This window comes from Pan troglodytes, chromosome 19, assembly GCF_028858775.2.
Source record: "Pan troglodytes isolate AG18354 chromosome 19, NHGRI_mPanTro3-v2.0_pri, whole genome shotgun sequence".
NCBI classification, from domain to species: Eukaryota; Metazoa; Chordata; class Mammalia; order Primates; family Hominidae; genus Pan; species Pan troglodytes.
In genome coordinates, this window is record NC_072417.2 from 68320731 (window position 1) to 68342492 (window position 21762).

The 21762-nt window shown below is 39.4% G+C and overlaps 1 protein-coding gene across 3 annotated transcripts in view; it reads left to right on the forward strand.

Moving 5' to 3' along the window:
* Positions 1-21377, forward strand: part of STXBP4 (syntaxin binding protein 4) — a 242518-nt gene extending 221141 nt beyond the window's left edge. Inside the window, exons 20-22 of one of the 3 annotated variants that reach the window (XR_010153343.1) lie at positions 9316-9550; positions 11510-11634; positions 21219-21377. The gene's annotated coding sequence lies outside the window, so the exon portion shown is untranslated. Of the gene's footprint in view, positions 1-9315; positions 9552-10443; positions 10540-11509; positions 11896-21218 lie in introns of those variants that run through there. The other 2 variants (XR_010153342.1, XR_010153344.1) reach the window with 2 other exon arrangements.
* Positions 21378-21762: the final 385 nt, after the last annotated feature.

The following is a 21762-nucleotide window of genomic DNA, read 5'->3' on the forward strand; positions in this document are numbered from 1 at the left end:
TGGGGAAATTTTACTGTTGGGATAATTTGGTTTTAGAAAGGATTACTGAAGGTAGGAATCCTCAAGAATTGGAATCTCTAGTGAATCACTTTAATTCTACAAATACTTATTGAACACCACAATGTGACAGGTATTGTCCTGAACCCAAGGATACAGCAAGGAACAGAACAATCCCTGCCCTCAGAGAGCTCACAAGCTCTCAGGAAAGATATTCATTAAATGTCTGCATGTGTGATGAGCATTTTGAAAGGGTTCCAGGGAAGCATAGGGGTGCACAAGACCTCATGTATACTGTCAAGGATGGCCTTATCTGAGAAAGATTCGTTGATGCTAATAATGAATGAATAAGTAGGGATACAATGGTCAATTTCACATTCCCCACCACCACTATTCATATGCCACAGATATGTCTGACATTCCTGCTACGTGCCAAGCCCTGAAGAGACAGAGATAAAAGAGAAACTATAAAGTCTGTGATCTCCCAAGGCCTCAAATCCCACCGAAGAACAAAAGTAATTGCATAGATGCCAAATAATATCATAAATAAAGGGTTTTGAAAACAAAGGAAGGAATGGTGGGTCTGCTCCCGAGGGAGATAATAAGCATGCCAAGGAGGAGATCCAGCATTGTGGTTTGGGTGGCAATTTCCATGCTACTCCCTGAGCTTTTACACTGTGTATATAAGTGAGACCTGCAGTGCCAGCTGGTATTGTTAACAACTCAAGGCATTAATGTAATACAGTGATGCCCTCAGAAAAAAAATAGAGCTGATAAAGAAATTAACGTGTTCAAAAATACACACTTCATCTGCTGACTTGCTCACATTTCCTTCACACATGGTGGGGTTTACTCAGAGCCAGAGAGAATGACTGTAGCAGTAAAGTGAAACTCACAAGTGATAGTCAGGGGAAAGGCCAATCCCCACCCTAGCCTCATTTACTGAGCAACTGGAGAGCTTCCATTTTCAGAGCCCTTTCCAGTCTTCAAAGTATCTTCATATTCCAATTTTATTGGTTCTTCCCAACAAATCCTAAAACAAGGAGTGCAGATCTTTTATTCCCATTATACAGATGAGGAAGCTGAAACTCAGGGTAGATAGGTTCTTTCTAGAGTCATGTGGCTGGAGAGTGCTGAAGGGACTATTAGAACCCAAGTCTGATTTTTGCTTTACTGATCTAATACCCCAGGACAGGGCTTCTCAAACTACAATGTGCATATGTGCCACCTGGGAGCCAATATGCAGAATCTGATTCATAAGTCCGGGGTGGGACCTGAGATTCTGCATTTCCAGCTCTGTGACGCCAGCTGGAGAAAACGCATTCTTCCTGATGAAAGATAATCATAGTCTGTGTTTCCCAGATGAAGTTTCTTCAAATGGTTATGACAATGGAGGATCCTTCTTATTTTTTCAAAATACCAAATAGTGGTCCCTCAACAACTTCAACCTAAGCAATACTTATTTCCCTGACACTTCTGGGGACATAGACGTCTTCTGTTATAGTTCATCTGTCTCCGTTCTCATCCCCATCTCTCTTAGTCTCTTTCTGCATCTACCTCAGTCTCTGACTCTTTTTCTATTACTCTTTCTCATACTTGACCACCAAACTATGTCCTTGAATGTACAGTGTCAAGTTGAGGTGTTCTCCGATACCAACAATCAATTCTCTGATTCTCCAGGCACTAACTCAAGATATCCAGCAATTCAATTCAATTCTGACACTGCTCAGAGATAGTGCAGATCCCACAGCTTAAGAGCTCAGTCAAACAAGGCTTCCCCCAATTTCAGGTACCAGTCAAAAATCCCAGGCCCCCTGTATTTCTGACTGATTGGTTACAAATTGTACGTTTCCACAACATCTTTCTTATGCTTGATAATTTGCTAGAACAGTTCACCCAACTCAGGAAAGTGCTTTACTTACTATTAGCAGTTTATTATAAAGGATATAACTCAAGAACAGCTAAATGGAAGTGACAAATAGGGCTAGGGAATGTGCTGTATAAGTTTGTGAATTATGTAATTTAATCATAACCAAAACCAAAAGAAATACGTGCTATTGAATCCAATAAAAAATTCTGTCTGTCTGAGTTCTGAGTGAATTGATAAAAAGACAAAGGGACTAAATGTATCATCTCTATTATTGATAAAATATAGGTTGGAGGATAGAGTGTATATTTTCAGATGAATGGCTTTTCCAATACTACATCCCAGAAGTAAATAAACTCACAGGTATCCTGGAACCACAGCAGACCTCTCAATGGAAAGACAATCCACTGTAAAATGTATGGCATGACAGAAGTGGACTTACTTCATGTGAGCAACGTGGTGTCAAGAGGAAGAAAGGGAGGGACAATTGAATGTGCTCAATTTGAAAGTTGTTCTTCCTAAATTAACCTATCAAGTTAGTTACTTCACCCTAACCACACACACACCACCTTCAAAGTGTAATGAGTAAAATGGAGGAAAGAGACCAGGACTCCTACATCAATTGAGTTCCTTCTGGATGAAAGGAAATACCTGAAGAGGGGAGAAATCACTCTTTCCAAGATGTATGATTAGCCCCCACATTCATAATCACTATGTGCCAGGAATTTGCTAAACACTTTGTACATGGATTACTCATTTAGTGCTCACAGTCAGCCTCTGAAGTCTCTACTCTTAGTATGCCCATTTTACTGATGAAAATTCTCAGGCTTAGAGAGGTTAACTAACTTTCAGGGGATCCAGCCAGTATGTAGTGAAGGCTGGATTCAAACCTGAACAGACACAGACACTCAAATCTTTGTCTTATATTGCTGAACCAGAGGAGCCTCTCTGATGAGGAAACTGACAGTCTGAGAAATTAATTCACACAGCCAATAGTTAGTAGAGCCAGATTTCAAACCTGCAGCGATCTTCTCTCTGACTGCAAATACCATGCACTTAACCACTGCACAAGTGCACAAAAGATTTAATAAAAATTTGAGTGCCAACAGACTCAGAAAAGAGAAACATGACTTTGGGTTGGAGCACTTATGAAAGCTACATAAAGGACTGGTGTTCTGAGCTGATATTTGCAGATAGGTGGCATATATTTTGAGGAAGACTTTCCAGTCTGAGGGACTAGGATGAATTCTAGATTGCTGAGCAGGAAGTGAGCTTAGAAAAGATTGAGTTCATGAGGAAGATGAGGAAACAGAGACCTGAGAGGTAGAGCGAGTAAAGGAGAGCTGAGACAACCACGTTAGAGGAAAGGACCACATGCAAGGGAATCAAATTAAAGGTGAATACATGAAATGAACCTGATTATGGGGATTTGAAAGCAGGCAAAAAAGTTTGGGTGGTAGGATTCTTGAGCACAGTTTGAGAGAGAACAACCTACTACAGAACCTGACATCAATTCTCATCATGGTTTGGAGAAGATCTCACCAGGATGTATGAAAACAAAGGAGAAGCTTGGAGAAGACCGCCACCCAAAAGGAAGGTGATGATGGCTTGAGCTAGGCAGTAAAATACAAGGAGAAAGGAAATGGTGAATTGAGAAGTTATCTACAATTTGGTGAGATGAATAGTTTCAGGGAGGAAGAGGACAAAAAAAGCAAAAACAAAACAAAACAAAACAAAAACCCCTACCAGTTTCTAAACTAAGGGGCTTCTAAATATCACTTCAAAAATTTGGAGAATTAGAAATTTGGTTTTGGAACCCTCCATCATTTACTTCCTGGGCCTCCTCCTCTGCTTGTCTTCGCCTTAACCAAGACCTGATTTCAGAAAAAAAAACGTAATTAATTCCTACAGCAAGGTGTCCATGACAGGCAAGGACTAGCATCACCAATCTCAGGAGGAAGAAGCATTAACATTTAAAAGCAGGCATTTTGTAATCATCTCAGTTAGAGAAATCTAGGCATGAGCAACCAACAGAGGAAGAATTGCAGGGAAAAGAAGGCTTTCTGCAATTGGGAAGTGATGCCATGTGAAGCCTCCTATTGCATGGTGCTTCTGATGCTCCAGACATTTCAGAGCACCTTACACATATGCCTGCATTCAATCCTAATAACAACCCCATGAGGCAGAAATGATAATCCTCATTCTAGAGGTACAGAATGGACAGAAAAAGGTCATACAACTTGCCCTGAATCACATAGTCAAGAAGTGATAGAGTGAACCCAGGCAGGCTGGCTCTTAGATTAGTTCCTGATCTCAGACTGAGAAGTTGGGGCAATATGAAAAATATTGCATCAGCACTTTAAAACATTTTTAAAATAGTAGACATTCTTATTTGTGTGTGTATGTGTTGTGTATATATATATATATATATATGAATATACATATACACAACACATACACTATTCCGGAACAAGGGAACAAAGTAGCAGTGAGGAATCTAGAGCTCCTCCTATTTGGCCTGTCCCCCATCCCACATTGCTGCCTCTAAAGCAATGGAACCACCTATGTGGTTGCATGGAACCGGTCTAAATATGATTACATGGAAAGCAGCTAATACTCGCCCCTCCTACTGTCTGTTAATGACTAGATTAAGAAAATGTTGTGGGATCTTTCACCTTCTTCCTCAACTAAATTTACTTTACTGATGCAGACAGACAGAAGGCACAAGCATCAATCATAGGTTCCAGAAGGTCAGAGGCCAAGAGAACAAAAGCTAAGAGGCAAGGCCATACCTGAACCCTGTCCAGTGGAGAAATGTCAGGCCTTTTATATTCTAGTTCACTTTATATATCACTGGTGGAGAAAGGTAGAGACAGGTAGAGCGGTGTGAGTTGCATGTTTCTAGGGGCACCATTTACATAGAAGATCATTTGAACAGTGCTCTTTGAGTGGAAGAGCCAGGGTAATGAGCTGACACAGCCCAAGTAACAAGCAATCAAAATGAAACCTAGACATCAAGTACTCATACCTGTGCATACCACCTAAATATCAATACCTGTGCATACCACCTAAATATCAATACCTGTGCATACCACCTAAATATCAATCTGGACCAAGCAAGGGAGGGATGGTGATTTGGTTGAAACAAACAGTCCTATTAAAGCAATGAGTGAGAAATGTTAACATCTAGGTCACCGTATGGGTCAACAGTCAGCATGTACATTGGTTAGGTGAGCATCCCTGGGACAATCAGCAGAGCCCAGATGGCAGATAGCTACCATCCACCGGGCAATTTATGCAGAAGGAACGCCTAGATGGGACTGGGGAGTCCAGAGATCTTATGAAGTTCAGTCCTTCCAGTTCACCTTCATCCAGAGCTACTTTAAAGCACAGTTCAAAACCCTCTACCTCCATGAAGATGTCCCTGCTTACCCCAAATGGGAACATTGTTTCCCTTTTATATAAGCCTTCGTAACAGTTTGTATTTCTTTTATGTATTTCCCCCTCTTTAGCCCTGAACTGTGCCTTTTAATTTTTTACATTTTTTATTTATTTTGAGACAGGTCTCACTCTGTTACCTAGACTAGAGTGCAGTGGTGTGATCAGAGCTCACTGCAGCCTCAACAACTCGGACTCAAGTGGTTCTCCCAACTCAGCTTACTGAGTAGCAGGAACCACAGATGTGTACCACACACCGAGCTAAATTTTTTATTTTTATTTGTAGGAATTTTGCCCAGGCTGGTCTTGAACTCCTGAGCTCCAGTGATCCTCCCATCCTGGCCTTTCAAAGTGTTGGGATTACAGGTGTGAGCCACTGGGCTTTTTAAATGCATATCTCTTCTTTTCTTCGTTAGGCTGTAAACTTCTTGAGGGCAGGGGGTATGTCTTATTCATCCCTGTATCCCAGTGGTTCTCAACCAGCAGAGATTTTTGGTTGTCACAGTGTCAGCGAGAGAGGAAGGAGGTGCTACTGGCATCTAGTGGGTAAAGCCCACGGATGCTGCTGAACATTCTATAGCTCACAGGACAACCCACTCTCCCCAATATCCTGTATGTCCAAAATGCCAACAGTGTCCAGCTTCAGAAATCCTGCCATATCCCTACTGCTTGGCACATAGTAGGTGTTTGATAAATGTTTGTTCAGTGACTAAGTGGATGAAGGAATGGTTTGTATTTTCTTAAGTAGATTACCTCTTCTCTGAACCCCCTCAATATGGGTTGGCTCAGCAATGACTTGATTGGTGGTCTCAGGAGAGCTGGTCAGTCAGGATGACCTGCATGTTTTTCAGATGTTACATGATTCATCTGCTTGTTTCTCCCCTGCAATGGCTCTCCATTGCCTAGAGATCAAAATTCATACTCCTAAGGATAGCAGACAAGTGCCTCCATGATCACTATCTGCCTAGCACGTACCCATACTCCAGCCAGCTCCACCAAATTATATTCCACTTCCAAGTACAGCATTATTCAGAATCCTCATAGCTTTGCAAAACATCTTCCCTTTGTGTAAAATTTTCTATTCAACCCTACACTGTATCAACTTGTTGAGCTTTCATTCACCCAGTTGAACTTGTCTGTTTTATTTTTATGTATTCCCTTACTCACCGTAGAGAATTGATCACGTATTCTTCTGTGATCTTCTCTTGTGTCCACTGCTCTGGTAAATAATTTGTATGACATTATATTGCAACTACTTGCATGTCTGTTCCCCACAACTAGACTGTGGGCTCCTTTAAGATATACATCTCCCCAGCATCCATCACCATTCCTAGCACATAGGAAGTACTCAGTAACTGTTTTATGAATGAATATTTAAATAATGAATGAATGGATGAATGTTCTAAGAATAGCCCACCTCACCCTAGAATAGACTTGATGACAATTCTCTGAAGTTTGAGGTCTAAACCCACAGGTATTGGACAAACCAGTTGGATCTGCAGGATGACATATAAATAGCCAAGTCATAAGAATGTCATGATGAAGAGCATGCATTCATTCCAACATGTTTCTAATAGATCCAGCCAACATTTGAATGAAAGCCACGTTCTCTTTATTGATGGTCTTTAATATAATAAGCCAGATCCTTAGATCTATGGAAGGCAATCTGGGATGCTGCCACTCAGTCGTTCTTACATCTGGCTGCACATTAAAATCACCCAGAAAACTACTGACACATTAAAACAATTAGGCACCTCAACGCTAAACAATTAAATTAGAATCTCTGGGGGATGGGAAGGCAGGCATGATTTACAAACAAACTCCCAGGTGATTCTAATGTGCAGACAAGATGGAGAACTGTTGTGTGGATCTTCTTAGCTCTGCTTAGAGGGAACACTCCAAAGACTTAAGTGGACATAGGAAAATGCAATTCCCCTCAACATGAAAGTGACCAATGGGAAATTTACTACTTTACCTGGAATGGGAGGGAAGGCAGGACAGTTCCCCACATTGGGAACCAAGCCACCAAGCCTATGGCTTTCACTAGACAACGTACAGTGGAAATTCCTGATTTCTTTTAGAAATTCAGGCTGAGTGGCCAGGCGCTGTGGCTCATGCCTGTAATCCCAGCACTTTGGGAGGCCAAGGCGGGCAGATCACGAGGTCAGCAGAACGAGGCCATCCTGGCCAACACGGTGAAATCCTGTTTCTACTAAAAATCCAAAAAATCAGCCAGGCGTGGTGGCATGCACCTGTAGTCCCAGCTACTCGGGAGGCTGAGGCAGGAGAATGCCCTGAACCGGGGAGGCGGAGGTTGCAGTGAGCCGAGATTGCACCACTGCACTCCAGCCTGGGTGACAGAGTGAGACTCAGTCTCAAAAAAAAAAGAAAAAAGAAATTCAGGCTGAGACAGAACAAAGCATTGTTGGGAAGAGCACAGGCTAGCTGAATTTGGAAACACCAAATGTTGGATTTCTTCCCAACTCTTCCCTCAGCATGGTGTTACCGGGGCAGGGAGGGTCTTGACTGCAAGTTTTCTGGGTTCTTGGAGTTTTAAACAAAGAATTGGACAAAACGCACAGCAAAGCAAGGAAGGAAAGCAGAGATTTATTGAAAATGAAAGTACATTCCACAGGGTGGGAGCAGCCCAAGTAGCGGCTCAAGGGCCTGGTTTACAGAATCTTCTGGGGTCCAAATACCCTCTAGAGGTTTCTCATTGGCCACTTGGCATACACCCCATGCAAATGAAGTGGTGGCCCACAATCAGAGGCTGAAGTGAAGTTACAAAGTTACACTCCTATGCAAACATCTGATTGGTTGCTTTATGCAACCAGTCAGAGATACTCTTAATTTTCCATCTGCCACGCAGAAATGGGGGACAGGTTTGCAAGGGGAGTAGCCTCTGGTCCTTTTGTTACTTAGGTGTGGAAAGTTGGGGTTTTCCTTTTGATTTACTTCTAGGAAGTCAGTGTAAATTGGCCTCAGGTTCTCTGCCTCCAGACCCTATCCTCCTGCTTCAGTGGGAAATACAGGATGCATGAGTGGGCTGTGGCTGCTTCTGTATGCCACATTGAACTAATGATAGAGATCTTAAACTTTAAAAAAAAAGTTTTATTTTGATGAGAGATTCTCAACTAGGGGTGCACATAAAAATCATCAAGATAGAAGTCTGAAATCAAAATTTCTCTGGAGATAGAACCCATGATTTTTTGTTTATCGTAAATTCCCCATGAGTAATTTTTGGGATTCACTCCTCATTAAATATAACGACTTTAAATGAAGCAGATCTGATATAAAATCGATTCACCAATTCACCAAACTTACCTGAGAAATATCAGCACCCTTTTCTCAACGTACAGAATTCTTGCTTTGAAATGGTTCACTTCCAAAGACATTTACTCCTAAACAAACTAAAGAGTATTACTCAGAGACCATTGTGGCATACGACTCCATCCAGGACATGAACTGCAAGTAGGCAATGTTCTGTTAATAATGCCAGCATCTGCTCTGTGTTTTCAACTGGAAAGCAAATATTTCCCATCCAACTCCACCAATTCACTCTTTGGAGTACTGTAAAGGCTCTGACACAGTCTCTCTGTGCCAATGGATTGGGTTGGCCATTTACAATTACTAAGATTAATTTACAGAAATATTTAATAAAAAATCTTTCAATAAAAAAAAGACTTTGAGATGCTGATAGATCAGAGCATGGCATATGCAGCTAACATCACATCCATGCCAATGGCTATTTGCCATGCTGTTTTAGGTCTACATCTGCTGCTGGTTAGCAAAAATTCCATTCACAGCTGTCCAGATGAATCAAATGTCCAATTAGCATTTTTTGCTCAGTGACAGGATTCTGCCCAGAACAAAAATTTTAAAACAGAAAGCACAACAGAACAGAGTTTTATTCATATTCTTGCTGAAAACAGTACTCTGTGAATTCTTGAATGTTTTAGAAAAAAAATTATAGGAAGTGATCAAAGTCCTCCAACAATGTGTTTTTCCCCTAGATGCAGTTAAGTTCAAAGAATTTCGGTTCATTATACGCATGCTTTCCTGATGAGAAGCCTTGGTCTGTTCTTTCCTGTTTCTCGATTCTGAAAGACCATCACCATCGTATTTGCCATCCACTACAAATGGAAGATGGAGTGACCTTCTGCTAATAAAACCATCTCCTGTTTTCAATTTAAACTTCTAACGTGACAGGAAAGTGAATTCATCCTAATCTTCAGATTTCCCTGAGTGGTAATAACCAGAATTTATTTTATACTTATATGTTCAAGTATGTTAAGGTACTCAGCAAAATAACTAGAATTCTAATGCAAGAAGACTCACAGTAGAATAACCCAAGATGAAATTTTTGTTCCTCGAGTGCTTAAAGCATACTCAATGGTTTTCCATTTCACATAGAATAAATTACCAAGGCCCGGCATGATCTAAGCTCTAGCTGTCCCCCATTCTTACCTTGTGCTTCTCTCCTTTAGCTCATACAGACTGGCCCCATTTCAGTTCTCCCAGCCAACTTCTCCACCCCAGGGCCTCGGCACATGCCCTGAATACTTCCCCTATCCCCATTCCTTAGAGCTTCATTTCTTTTGATAGTCCTTCCTCGGTCATATCTATCTAGCCCCACCTTCCCTCCTGTTGTAAAGCCTTTTTAAATTCCCTTCTTTAAAGTTCCTTTGTTGCACTGACCACAGTTTGTTATTTATATTTTTATTTGCATGGATTTTTTTGGTCTTTGTCTTCTAGTAAGAGGAAATCTGAAGAAAGGTAGAGCTTAAGTTACCTTTGTTCATCAGAGTATTTCCACTGCTTAGCACAGTGCATTTTACTTAATCGCATCTCAATAAATATCAGATATCTCTAAGAGTGACTTAATGAAAGCTATATTAATTCACAATGTGGCCATACCATGCTTTGTAATGGAACAGACATCATTCTCTTCTCAGTCACTGCTAATGAAACTGTCTTAGGAGGTCCTCCCTAGATAAGACTTTTTGTCTATAAAAAGGAAGTGGAAACTTTCAAGGGGAATTAAATCCCAGAATAATAACTGCCATAATCTGTAGCACGTTCTCACTCACAAAGCAAGTACTTCATAGCACTTTTACCCCTTTTTGTTTCCTGTGATATAGGAGAAAAAAGTAAATTCAGAGTTTCTGTATCTTCTTTGTTGCTCAAGATCACAAATTAATAAGGGGCAGAAGTAGGACTCAAACCCAGGCCCACAGGTATCTAATTCACTGGTCTTTCCTCACCCTACCCTCCTCCCTGCCTCATTCTTCTCCCTGTCTTGCAGTCACGCTACTCTTTGCCAAAGTCTGGAGATGATTTTCAGAGGAATCTACCCTGAAGGAGAAATATACTTTGATTTCCAATTTGATTGAATGTACAGCTAAATTAACTTGCTGGAGAAAATCTATTTTCAGTGTATATTTTTAACAATTAACAAACATAGTGCATATGTTAGAAACAAAAAATAAACCATAAACAAAGACAATGGAAGAGGTGAAGTAAACAGGCCTTTCTCTCTCTCTAACCCAATTGGGAGTCCATTGCTATCCATCTTATTAAGGATGGTTACAGAGAGGAGACTCATCCATATTTTTTTGTCTCTCTCTCTCTCTGGAGACAGTTTTACACATGCTTTGCTTAATGAACATTTCCCCATGGTCAAAATTATGTTCCATTCACTGTCATTTCCCCATGCCAAAGTTGATTTTTTTGACAAGCTCCACTGTTAACTCTGCAGCCCAGATGTTTCCATGGCAGCGGGTAAGCTGTGGCTGCAGAAACAGCCTTCCCCTCCACAGTCACACTGGTATTTAAAATGATAATCGCAAGTGCCATGTTAAAGTCAGCTAAGCTTTGGTATTTTTATATAATGATTGTACTGTTTTTATTTAAATAATAAATATCCATTTCAAAATTATTTTGTTATTGTGAGTATTATGTTTTATTCAAACAATGAAGATTAAAATTAAGAAAGGAAAAGGAAGGAAGGAGAGGAGAGGAAAGCAGGGGAGAGGAGGGGAGGGAAGGAGAGGAAAGGAGGGAAAGGGAGGGATGGGAAGCAAAAAGAGAAGAGCTACGTTCCAAGATGCCAGTGTCTTGTGTTATTAATAAAAATAAATTTAAAGATCAAATTTCTTTTTCAATATTAAGATACTTAGTAATTACAGCATTTCTCATTCCCGTCAGCTTCCAATTCTCTTCTCAGCATGCCTAGGAAATTTGAATACATTCCAGGAAAGAAGTCCAATCAAGATGTTACTGCTAAGGTCGTAGCAAAGGAAATGTTCACAGCAAAGACAGGGACGACCAAGGTAAGTCTCACTAGGAGATCTGCTCTCTCTGTATTTGCTTCATCAGCAGTTTTTCTTTCACATTTAAATGTTTGAGCAGAGAACTATGCTCCACGAGCAAGAACCCAGCAAGGCTGAGCATGCATGAACACAGTTAACTTTTGTCACCAAATGCAGCTTGCAGCAAATTTAATCTGAAACATACTTCATAATGTTAAGAGTTCTTATTATGTTGCAGGGTGATTAGCATAAACAGTAAACAATTCACAAAGATGAAATTACATTTACATGGTGGAATTGAATGTTTGTCCTTTTCTCTTGTCCTTTATTCTTTAGTATCATTTATATCAGTACAATAATTTACCTTTAATTTGTTCAATATAGTCAAGACATGTAGATATGGGACACACACACACACACACATAGTGCCAGAGTCAATTCACAAGCTAGGGCACCTTATGCCCCACACTCATATCCTCTTGTTCACCATTACTCAAATTTCTACTCCTCCTCTACCAACTCAGCCTTTCCACAGTCTGCTCTTACGGTCTCTCAGTCTTGAACACCTGATTCATATATATACGTTTCTCACACCCAGGTCTGATCCCTTACATGCTTGAGAGTCCAAGATAAAATCAAAGGAAATATAAACAGGTATTGAGTAGGACTAAACAGGTAGGACCTGTTACCACAGGTATTAGTTTATTATTAATACCACAGGTATTAGTTTATTATTAATACCACAGCTATTAATTTCACAAAATTAAATGACATTTAATTAAATGATGTCATTTAATTTTGTGAAAACCTAACCAGTATGACACTGCACATATTATTATAAACACAGAAGTTTGGGTTTAAAGGGTGTCTTGCTCAGGGCAACACAGGTAGTAAGAGGAATAAAACTGGCCAGGAATTCGGACTGCGAATTCTATGCTTTTTCTATGCGAACACAGAAAAGCTCTTGAGAATGGGTTTGCAGATAGTCTTGAAAGGATTTAATAGGCATTGTTTAATAGGCGTGGTTTATTTCTGACCAGCATCTTATCCCTTGAGATCCTACCTTCCCTGACTTTATGTGATTCCATTGGTGATGGAAATTATTGATCTTTCTCTAATCATTTCTTGTTCTTCCCCAAAAGCTGGGTACATGCTTCAAGGTTGTTTAATCTTTTTACTACATTCCTTTAACACTTTAAGTAGTCTGGAGGATGGGCATAAGAGCCAAGAAAGGTCATTCAGCATTCATGTCTCCAGAAAACGATCATTGGACTATAGGAAAAAGCTTCATTTTTCCACTAAGTTTGCTAAACTGGAGCAATATTTTTCTAGAGCTGCTGGAAGTTGTATTTCCTGGCTGCAGGAAGGAGCTCATCTGCTGTAGTTGAGAAAAAGGCAGAAAGACCAGATGGCATGCTCTTTCACTTCTTTATGCTTTTGCACATATGGGTCTCTATTTCTAGAACACCTGTTTTGCTTTTCCCTCCAAAAAGGAAAATATAGCTAACTCCTAATCCCATCAGGTTCTTGTTCCTTTAGGAACTAGGTCCTCTTCCCCTGTGCTGAGTTAGATGTTCCTGCCCTATACTCGAATAGCATCTTATGTTTACACCTATAATTGAAGTTATCACAGCACATTGCAATAACTGTCTATTGTCTTTCCCATCCTCTTTATGAAGAGCTCCTTATGGAGAGTAAGCATGTCATAGTTATCATTGCATTGATGTCATTTAAAAAAACGACAGCTACATAATAGATGCTCATTGTTTGTAGAATGGGTGGATGGTAGGGGATCTAAGGTGAGTTTGAAAATTGTTTCTCAAACTTCAGAAGTTATTGAGAATTATCCTACACAAACAAGTAGAGGAAAATTTAGCTCCAAAAGTCCTGAAATTCTAAATTCTCTGAAATTAACATGAGTAAAACTAGACCCAGTGAAAATTATAAGCAGATACATTTTAGCACAATATAAGAGGAAAATTTCTACCAATCATACACAACCTCTAATAGAACTGATTATTTCACAAACTGACTAAAGGTGTTCAAGAAAGGAATGCTATATGTTTCAAGATTTTAGTGTCACTATTTCATTATCTTCTGGCTTCCATTATTTCTGTTAAGAAGTTGGCCATCAGTCTTTCTTGTGCCTTTGAAGGTGATCTTTTTTTTCTTACTTCATTTCACTGGTTTTAAGATTTTTCTCTTTATCTTTGGTAATTATTAGTTTTAGTATGTTCTGTACAGAGATATTTTTCTTTGTTACTCGTTATTGGAGTTTATAGCACTTCTTGAAAATGTGATTTGATTTTTTGGGTCATTTTTGGAAAATCTCATCCAATATCTCTTTAGATATTCTTCTGTTCTATTTTATTTTTTATTTCTTTTTTTTGGACTTCAGCTGTATATATGACCTTTTCATCATGTTCCCCTGTCCTTCTATTTTTAATGCTATTCTCTTGCTGTATTATTCTCAGTATTTTTTTCTGACCTATCTTCCAGTTCACTAATTGTCTCTTTAGCTGTGGTTAATTTGGTGTTAAACTATTTAGTTCTTAATTTCAGTTACTATATTGTTTAGTTCTATAGTTTTTATTTGATTCTTTTCATAGTCTCCAGTTCTCTGCTTAAATTCTCCATTTTGTCATCCAATTTCTTGAATGTATTAATTATACTCAGTTTAAAGTTTATTCCTGATAAACTCTAACATATAGATTACTTGTGAGTCTATTTCTGTGATCTGCTTTTTTATGTGCTTTTTGATTAATTCTTACCTTTTTTGCCTGCCAGGTTTTAAAAATTGAACTCAAAATATTGTGTGTAAAAAATTACACAGATAATCAGAGCTATAAAAGATATTATCTTTCTCAGGAAGAATTTACTTTTGCTTGAGACAACAGTCACAATAAAAGTAGATCTCTTACTCACCTTAATCCCTCCTTAGTCCCCCTTGGTGGGCCCTGATCTCAATTTTTAGCAATGTCTCTCCTATATGAATAAAAAAGAAAACTCTAATTAGTTTTTCAGGCACCAAATGACACCAGTTGGGCTCAACTATATGAACTTACTTTTCTCTGGGTTTCTGCTTGCTCAAGTACTGGCTGCATTGTTATCTCTTCAATGCCTTCAAGATTAAACACACACACACACACACACACACACAAACACACATACCCCTTCAAAAAGGTATCAATCTAGAGCTACATACACATATACATCTATATTTCTTACTGTCTTGGTAGTTCTCCAATACTTTCAAGAACTATTGAATAACTACCAAACATACTATTTTATATTATATATATATGTTGCCCACCCTTTTTAGTAGTTCTTAGCAGGTAAGTTTGTCTAAACAAATTAGCTTGCCATGGCCAGAAGTGAAATTCCACTATAATGTTTATATGAGAGGTTGGAGTTTGACTGGATAAATCTTAAACTTTATCTGGAAGAGTAAATGCAAGAGAATAGCCAAGGAAATTTTTGTTTAATTCAGGAGGATTTGTCTTTATACTATAAAGTTTTAGTAATAAAACCACATGACAGTGAGACAAGAATAGAGAAATAGATCTATATAACAGAGGAAGGTATCAAGAGATATTGGTTATATTATATATTTATTATAGTACTTTTTAAATATTATATAAAAGGAAGCATTTGCCATCATATAAAATGAATGTCAGATGAATTAAAGATCTAAAGATTCAAACAATCATAATGTTGAAGTAGAAAAGCCTTTCGTAGGTTAGCACACAAAGTAAAAACAAATGACAGATTTGTCTACATTATATAAAACTTGTATAGGGCAAAAGATACCATAAGCAGTGTTAAAAGGTAAACATATAAACAACAAACTGGGAAAGACATAAACAGCAGACAAATGCACACACACACACAAACACACACACACACATATACACAAAGTGGGACAGGTGAAGAGACAATTTACATAAAAGGTACTAGAAATAGCCAATAAACCCATTGAAAAATGTTCAACCTCATTGTATTAAAAAATCTGAGAAACAAAATAAGAGTTTTCTAATATTTTAGACTGACAAATATTTATATATATTTTTGGCAAGGCTGTGAAAATATAGGATCTCATATACTCTTGGTGGGAAGATAAACTGGTACAAATCTTATGGAAAGCAACTTTACAATATTTATCAAACTTTAAAACATTCATATCATTTCACTTCAAGGAGTTTCCTCCTACAAAAATATTGGCACTTGGGTAAAAGACATGTACTGAAGCATTATTTCTAGCAGTATAAAATTGGAAATTACCTAAATGTCCTAAGTAAAAGAATGGTTAATTAAATATTTGTGAATATATTAAATAGTATATTATATACTTATTAAAATGCATAAGGCAGGTCTATACTTATTATCATAGACTCTATATTGATTAGTGAGAAAAGCAAGTTATAAAAATTTTATAGTATGATGTCTTTGAAAAACCTCTGTGAATTATTCCATATACATTATGTGTGTAGGAGTCTATGTACTATTGTGAATTATTACATATATATTGTGTATATGTCTGTGTATGTGTGTGCAAGGGGCTTGTTGAGATAGCTGAACCCAGTAACCAACAGAAAATGGCTGTGGGGTGATTGTTTACATGCCCCCCAACCCCATTCATATGCTGCTATATCAGGCAAATCCCAAAGCTTCTTTTCTGATCACTTGCAGCTATTAAGAAATCTAGCCAGTAAAATGAAAACTTCAACTTCACATCCAATTGAAAACTTCTCCTCTCTTGCCAGCACAGGCCTAATCCTAGTTTCTAGGATTAATCCTAATCCTAGCGGGGTAGAGAGAATGTCTTCTCTTACACTCTTCCTTTCTTTCCTCCTACCGTTGTTGATGACTCCAACAGGGTCAAGTCCTGAAAAAGGAGGTGTCAGCTGAGTACGGTGGCTCGTGCCTGTAATCCCAGCACTTTGAGAGACTGAGGCGGGTGGATCACCTGAGGTCAAGAGTTCAAGACCAGCCTGGCCAATATGGTGAAACCCCATCTCTACTAAAAATACAAAATTTAGCCAGGTGTGGTGGTGGGTGCCTGTAGTCCCAGCTACTCAAGAGGCTGAGGCAGGAGAAGTTCTTGAACCCGGGAGGGGGAGGTTGCAGTGAGCCAAGATCATGCCACTGCACTCCAGCCTAGGCAACAGAGGAAACTCCGTCTCAGAAAAAAAAAAAAAAAAAAAAAAAAAAAGGAGGAGTCAAAGGAAAAGGGCAAAATGTCTTACTCAGCCAGTGCTGGCTGTGATAATCCCATCTGTCATGACAGGCATCTAAATTCTGGCTCCTTCATGGAAACCTTTATAGGAACCTTCAACATTACTGAGGGAGCCACTCTCCACTTACCCTCCTGCAACTTCTCACAGTGGTTCACCCTACAAGCTCATACTTCTGGGGTCCCTGCACCCTAACAGGCTACTCTTTGGCACAGATTTCTGTCAAGATGTCTAAAGTCCAGTGATTCTCTATGCATGACGCTCACACATTCTTTTTCCACCATATACAACTTGTCAAACTGCTGACTCTCCCCAGGATGTGCCATCCCGGGCAGCCCTAGCCAGACTCCTGCCTTCAGTCTTCACCTACAGGAAAATAGTCACCTGTCACTACAGGCATGTACACCCCAACTCCCACAGACACACTCGAGGCTCCCCCATATAACCCTCCAGTCTCAGTCCACCTCAGTGCCCTGACCAGGATGAGCTTCCAATACCCCAGCTCAGCAGGTATTCGGCCAAGGAATAGAGTGCCCATTTCCTCCCACACAGGAATGAGCTATTCACATAGGGAGCCCCCTAACTGGGCCTGAAACAGAGGAGGAGAGAAAAGCTAACGACCTCTCTACTCCTACAAATTCCCTTCAAATACTCTTATTTCAAATTGATTTCTAGTCTACTTTTACTAGGCTGTTAGTATTTATGTCACTGGTCTCCATTTGCTTTGTTTTAGAAAATCCTATGGGGTGTATTTTGTGCTTCTCTTTAGAATACGGGGACCCTGATCACCAATTGTTTTCAAATTTAATGCGTTGACTGCAAATCTGAAACAATAGGAAATATCCCATTTAGCACTCTGTCCCGTTTATGCCACACACACTCTCATGCACGCACGTGCGCATGTGTGCAAACACATGTAGTTTGTTGAGCGGAACAAGATCTAGGATACCTACAAAGTGTTAACGCCGGTGATCTCTGCAGTAGAATTGCAGGCCAGTGTGAATGGTGACTTTTACTTTTCACTCTATTTCTGTATTATTGAATTTGCTTATAATAACCATGCAATTCTTTTGTAATTAAGAAAAGAATAAAAAGTAATAAAATAGTAATAAAATAGTAGTAATAATAATAAAATATTGATAAATGCTGGCGGTCTTAAGTCTCAAAGTACCAGGCTATACTAGATGCCTTATTATCATAATGTGTTTTAATCCTCTCCACAGCTTCATAATTACAGCCTTTTGACAGATGAGGAAACTGAAATTCTTTGGTCAATTTAGTCCAAGTTCTAATCTGGGCTTGGCTTAAAAAACAAGGAAGTCTGCCTCCAGAAATCCATGGCAATTTAATCTTTCATAGCACTTCATAGCAGTGCCCAAGTGACAGGCAGAGAAACAGTGTTGTTGACTTGACTACAGACTGTGAACTGCTTTTGTGCACCTGTTGCACCCAGTACGGTGTGCTGTGTAGGTGTTTATAAGATGTTCCATAAATGCTTGTTGGGTGGGTTGGGAGATCATATAATTTATCATTCAAATCAGGACACTTCTGATAGTGAAAGTGGGTGCTATTCATAGTTACATAGGTACAACGTGAAAAATCAGTACTGTTATGCACAAAGGAGTTGCACAAAGGTCACCCTGTTGGTGGAAGGAAGGAAGGAAGGAAGCAAGAAAGGAAGAAAGGGAGGGAGGGAAGAAGGAAGGAAGGAAGGAAGGAAAGAGAGAGGGAGGGAGGGAGGGAAAGGAGAGGAGTAAGAATACAACCATGTTGTTTTATGATCCTGCAAATCTTTGAGTAGTGAATAAAGCTTATTCTTCCACAATTAAAGGCAAGAATCTTGAAAATAAAACAGACCTGCAGGGAGATGGTATATTTGTGTAAACAAGTTTCAGTTATAAGTTAGACATTTTAAGGCTAGGCACGGTGACTTACGCCTGTAATTCCAGCACTTTGGGATGCCAAGGCGAGTGAGTCACTTGAAGTCAGGAGTTCAAGACCAGCCTGGCCAACATGGTAAAACTCTGTCTCTACAGAAAAAAAAAAATAGCCGGGCATAGTGGTGGGCACCTGTAATCCCAGTTACTCAGGAGGCTGAGGCAGGAGAATCACCTGAACCTGGGAGGTGGAGGCCACAGTGAGCCAAGATCATGCCACTGCTCTCCAGCCTGTGCAACAGAGCAAGACTCCATCTCAAAAAAATTTTTTAAAAATTTAAGTCTTATATTATAAAAGAGGTGGGATGGAAAGTAATCTGGAAGAGAAGGCTGAAAGAGGAGTCTGAAGATTAAAAAAATAACTGTTTATTTTCCACTTTTGACGGACAGATAGTGACTGTGTTAGGAGACCCAGTGAGGCATCCAAGAGAAAATGCCCTATGAACAAAGTTCTTTCTAACAATTCATCTGGGGAAGGAAACGATCTGGGAGAAGAGTAGGTCTTCTCTGTTGAGGATTGTGCTAGAACCAGGTCAGAGGCAGCAGAGATGCCAGTTCATACGCAGGCCCAGCTGTGGCTCATCCAAACCTGTCCCCTCAGCTGGGAGGAGCTGGGCATGAAGGAAGGGCCAGAGCTGGGGAGTCAGAGTCAAGCCCTAGACACACTACTTGGGCAAGTTGTGCCTCACTTTCCTCATCTGTCCATCTGAGATGAAAATAGCCACTTTACAGAATAAGGTGGAAGTTCAAAGAAACAAAATGTAGCAGACACATGCCTCCCTTACCATGGCCATTGTCTTTAAAGTACAGTCCACCTGTTCTGGATAAGGGCGAGCAGCTGAGGACACGTGCTCAACTAGTCAATGCTGTTTCATATCTGATGCTGATGCTGTGGACAACAGGGGACTTCATGTCATTGTTGTCTCCCAGGTCACATCATGGGCTGAAAGATAGCTTCGGCTTTCTGAGAACGTGGCTCTGCATCCCACCATTTACTTCCCTCTTCCGAGGGGATTTTCCTCTTGGAATCAGGCTCTTCATTCTGTGGAATTTGGAGCTTCACCAAGAGGCAGGCTGAGTGTGCAAGGTTGGGCATCCCTGGTTATACTAACATTGCAACTTGTGTTTACAACACAAGTTAGGGTAAGGATGCGTCTATGTGAGCATGTTCATGCGTGTGCACACACATGTGCATGTGTGCATGCAGGCATGTTCATGTCTGCGTGTGCATATATCTTTAGTGGGAGAGAAAGAAGGAGGATGGAAAGGACCGAGCCCACTGATGTACCACAGATTATCTCCCAAGCAGGACCCCCTGCATCTGGAATATTCACTTGTTCCCAACATGCAGGGAGAAGAAAACTAATTCACAGATACACCATATTATAAATCTAAATTTTTAATGGCATTTTATGTTATTAAACCCTAATGAGAAAAGCCTGAGCAGAAGAGGAGTCTAGCTTATTAAGCTCATTTTTTGCTCTATTTTTCTCTTTCTAAAGAGATTCAAATTCAAAGTCTGCACAACAAAGGAGCACTCATTCCCCTTTATGGAGTAATGTTTGTTTTGTTTACTTTAAATTGGGCTTAAATTAGGCCTCAGAAGGAGGGAATTCATTAAAATCCTGCTCTGTGATGTTGGCAGGTTGCCATCTGAGAGGCCTGTATTACTTCTCTTGATAAAGTTCAAAAGAGAAATAACAAATGCCACAAATAAGAGGATGGTTTTACTCAGTGTGCCAATTTAAAATGTTTTCATTAGAGTATAAAATCATAAAATTAGAAAGATGAGTAAACTGATTCTTGACAGGTAGATCTTTCCCCACTTAAAATATACACAGATATTGTGTATACTATGTGTATTTCCTGCTAATATTTTTAAATAAAGATATATACACACAAACCCAAGAACACACATGTGTTGTAAAACTGGTATCTTGCCTTATGCATAAATATGGGCCCTGCTCTTTTTCATATGATCTTATATTGTTATCATTGCTTCTGCCACTGACTATTATTTGAAAACAATATTTCTTTAAATGGCTATATAATATCCCACCATAGTCAGGCATAAATCATCATTAAGAGTTCCCTATCATTGTTTGTAAAGATTATGTCTAATTAATCACCATTTTAAGTACGTCTGAGAAGTAGCCATTGTTTAAATATAAACTTGAGACCAGCTATGTCTTTAAACTCTTAGAAATGGAGTTTTCATGTTCAAAGAGGTGCTCATTTTAAAACTTTTAGGACTTTTATCGTGAAATGCCTCCCCCATGAAATTTGTCACTGTATGGCTCCCACTAGAGGGGAGGTAGGCTGAGATCTCACTCCACCCGCACCAGCCTTGAGCATCATTCATTTCAATCATGCTGATTTATGTGTGTCCACTGCAAATTTTTTTATTATTATTTATTTATTTGTTTATTTTTAGATGGAGTCTCGCTCTGTTGCCCAGGCTGGAGTGCAGTGGCGAGATATGGGCTCACTGCAACCTCCACCTCCCGGGTTCAAGTGATTCTCCTGCCTCAGCTTCCCGAGGAGCTAGGATTACAGTTTAACTGCATGAAATTTATCTCCTGGGAAGTGTAAAGTAAGACTCTCACTTGAATTTTTCAAATATGCAATTACTTCAATACTAGTTTTTGAATATTCCCTTTCCTGTTATTTGTAAATTTTCTTTCATCACACATTATTTATGATTCTACAGCTTTCCATTCTGTTCCACTTATTTCCCTATTGTTTTTTGCAGCTTACCTAAAAGTTAAGGTAGTTGGGTAATTTATTTTGATATCCGATGCTTCACATTTGTTTTAATTTTTTTCTATATTTTCTTAACTATATCCTCATGTTTGTCCTTTCAGATGAAATTCAGAATCCATTTGACAAGCTTCCCCACTGATTTAATGTCCTACTGAAATCATGCTGAACCTACAAATTAGTTTGGGGAATGCTGTTTCCTGTTTTTTTTTTTTTTT